Source organism: Felis catus, chromosome C1 (genome assembly GCF_018350175.1).
Source record: "Felis catus isolate Fca126 chromosome C1, F.catus_Fca126_mat1.0, whole genome shotgun sequence".
In the NCBI taxonomy this organism is placed as follows: domain Eukaryota; kingdom Metazoa; phylum Chordata; class Mammalia; order Carnivora; family Felidae; genus Felis; species Felis catus.
Genome location: NC_058375.1, coordinates 17,740,979 through 17,744,822, shown reverse-complemented (window position 1 = coordinate 17,744,822; position 3,844 = coordinate 17,740,979).

The window sequence follows — 3,844 nt, the reverse complement described above, 5'->3', positions numbered from 1 at the left end:
TAATTTATATTGTGAGCATTTTCCAAAGTCATTGTGATGGGGTTTTTTTGTTTTTTGTTTTTTTTTGAAAGCTTCATTGCTGGGACATCTGGACGGCTCAGTCGGTTAAGCGTCCGACTTCAGCTCAGGTCATGATCTCACGGTTCATGGGTTCGAGGCCCACATCGGGCTCTGTGCTGACAGCTCAGAGCCTGGAGCCCGCTTCAGATCCTCTGTCCCCTCTCTCTCTGCCCCTCCCCCCACTCTCTCTCTCTCTCTCTCTCAAAAAATAAACATTAAAAAAAAAGGACAGCTTCATTTCTAATAGCTGTATTGCCTTCCAACGCATGGATGTACCATAATTTATTAAATAATTCCTCTATTATCGGATGTTTAGAATGCCTCCTGGTTCTCACCATCATAAATAATACCAATGTAACATCGTTGATCATGTGATTCGTTTCTTAAAGTAAGTTTCCACTTGGGGCGCCTGGGTGGCGCAGTCGGTTAAGCGTCCGACTTCAGCCAGGTCACGATCTCGCGGTCCGTGAGTTCGAGCCCCGCGTCGGGCTCTGGGCTGATGGCTCAGAGCCTGGAGCCTGTTTCCGATTCTGTGTCTCCCTCTCTCTCTGCCCCTCCCCCGTTCATGCTCTGTCTCTCTTTGTCCCCCAAAAAACAAATAAACGTTGAAAAAAAATTAAAAAAAAAATAAGTTTCCACAAGTTAATTACTGTTTCAAATGCTCTCTGTGGGCGTGTTTGAGATTCACGAGAGGAGCCACAACTTTGTGCAGGACCGCCTCACATACTACCTGCGATCACCCTTTGGAGATTCCCAGGTGAGGAAGCTAAGGCTTGCAGGGGGCTTCACCAGGGTGTCACATAGGTGACAAGGGAGCTGGTTAAGACAGGTGTACTGTCGGGCCCACTTGGACCTGTCGAATGAGCATCTCTGTGCCTCGAACTCTTCCAGCCCTTCTGGTGATCTGATGAAGTCGGACAAACATCGGCCGGCTCCCAGTTGCTCATTTCAAAGGCTGAAGAAATTAAGAAAGTGCTTTGACCAACACAGTATGTTCCCCCCAGGCTAGAATTCCCTAGGTCTAGCCCAGGTCCAGAGGCTGCGCTCAAACCTCTACCCCACACTGCAAAACCCGGAGCCGGCTTCCTTCCAGGCCACACGCCCACTGGGTCTGTCTCACTGCCTGCTTGCCAGCGTCGCTATTGGTTTGGGTTTTTTCTTAGTTTCATACACGAATCACCACATTTTAAACACGCCTTATGCAGCCACCTAAAAGAGTACCTGTGGGGGCGCCTGGGTGGCTCAGTGGGTCAAGCGGCCGACTTCGGCTCAGGTCATGATCTCGTGGTCCATGAGTTCGAGCCCCGCGTCGGGCTCGGTGCTGACAGCTCGGAGCCTGGAGCCTGTTTCGGATTCTGTGTCTTCCTCTCTCTCTGACCCTCCCCTGTTCATGCTCTGTCTCCCTCTGTCTCAAAAATAAATAAAGGCTAAAAAAAAAAAATTTTTTTTTAAATACATTAAAAAAAAATTTAAAAAAGAGTACCTGTGGTAAAGATTCGTACAGATACACAACCCTTTTCCATATAAATATCACCACCAGCATTTGCACTTAGTGAATTCAGATCACTGGTGTTGGGTTTTCAGAAGCTTCAAGGAGTAACAGTTTGGTGAAAACTTCTACCCCACGGACTTGCAACTGCATTTTGTTTTCATTTTCCTAGGTTAATTCAGGCTCCCCCATCCATACCGGAAACTGAGTCATCTGAAGGGGTCAGAAGGCCCAGACCTGACAAAGTCTGCTTCCCTGGGGCCCGCTGGGAGATACGTCACCCCTGAATGTTCCTCCTTCAATCAGGTCCTAAATGTAGCGCCAGGAGAGGCCCGGCACGGGCTAGAAGCATCCAGTAGATGGCAGAATCTCGCTGTGCGCGGGCTGGTGAGGCTGGCTGTCCAGAGGGGAAAGCCAGCTGGAGAAAACCAGCTCCTGGACCCTTCCCTGCCGATGCACCTAGCCCTCTCTGGGGAAAAAAAGAGAACAGACTTCCTTAGCGGGTCCCATCAGCCCTGCCCAGGGCACCCAGGAAACTTGGGGATCCTGGACTGCCCCGGCAAGAAGGTCTCTTATCCGTCATTTCCTTCAGGCTCCCCAAAGTGTGTCCAAGGACCAACAGCATCACCTGGGAGCTTGTTAAGAATGCAGATTCTCAGGCCTCCCCCCAGAATACTTCAGTCAGAAACCTGGGGTGGAAGGGACAGCAATCTGTGTTTTAACAAGCCTTCTGGGCGATTCAGATGCATGCGGAAGTTATAGAAACACCGATTAGCTCCAACTTCCTCATTTTAGGAATGGGGAAATGGATACTACACAAGGGAAGTAACGTCACGCGGCCAGGAAGTAGCCGAGACCACACTAGAACCCAGATTCCCAGTGTTCTCCCTACCTTAACCTTGAAAATTCTTTTTTTATATATATATTTTTAATGTTTGACCATTTTTGAGAGAAAGAGACAGAACACGAGTGGGGGAGGGCAGCGAGGGAGGAAGACGCAGAATCCGAAGCAGCCTCCGGGCTCCCAGCTGTCAGCACAGAGCCTGATGCGGGGCTTGAACTCACGGAGCGCGAGATCATGACCTGAACCGAAGTCGGACGCTCAACCGACTGAGCCACCCAGGCGCCCCGCCATCCTACATTCTTACTTGCTGAGTCCGGCACCTCTGCCTCTGGGGCACGATCTCCCTTCCTGAGAACCACCGGCCTAGATCCATCCGTTGGGGTCTGGAAAGTGGGGGTAGTAAGTAAAAATATCTAATGAGATAATCAAATGCCATTCATCTAGGAAGGCAGGAACTTTACCGTACTCATCTCTGTATCCCTAGGTAGAAGTAGATCTCATTAAATATTCTATCTGATAAGCCATAAAACAGACCCTTAACTATAGAGAACAAACTGAGGGTTGCTAGAGGCGAGGTGGGTGGGGGATGGGCCAGATGGGTGCTGGAGATTAAGGAGGGCCCTTGTTGGGATGAGCACTGGGTGTTGTATGTAAATCAGGAATCACTAAATTCTACTCCGGAAACTAATATTACACTGTATGTTAACTGGAATTTAGATTAAAACTTGAAACAGTACATAAATACATAAACATTCTATCTGATAACAGGTATGAAAACACCCAGGACTGGGCATTAGGGACACAATCCCTGCCTTCGGGGAGCCCACGATCTAGCAAACGGGAGCGGAGAATGGTGTTGGTTTGACCCACATAGCGTTTCTAAAATATTTGACTTTGTGGTCAACATTCTAAAATTGGAAGCCATTACATAAAGGTCAGGATTTCTATTATCTCTTAGAAAAAGGGGAACATGTTCCAAATGTTTGGGACAGCTGGCAGCCGGGGTCTGCACTCCCATGCAGCAGGCCTTGGCTGGAGCTGAGATGCCAGCCCCCTCTGACTGGGTCATGTGTCTCCACTCCCCCACAGTCCCCGCTACTCTCTCTTGCCCCATACCAGCACCCTTCACCCATTTGTGTTATCTGGCGGGTGCCGATGGGCATTGGATTTCAAAGCTCTGATCTGACAGGCAAGAGGGATTGATTGGAACGGAATGTCCTTTGAGGTGATCTGTGTAAGGCTGGTGCATTATCTCCATTTTGCAGATGAAAAAAAACTAAGGTTTGGGAAGGTTAAAGCGAATTGCTCAAGGTCACGAGCGCGATGTTGGATTAGAACCCAAGTCCCTTGGCTCCAGGGCCTACACCTGTGCCCTACGCTGGCCCGAGTTCCTTGTGAGAAACAGCTCAGCTACAGGGACAAGAATGCTGTGGCAGTGGGGTCCCAGAGGG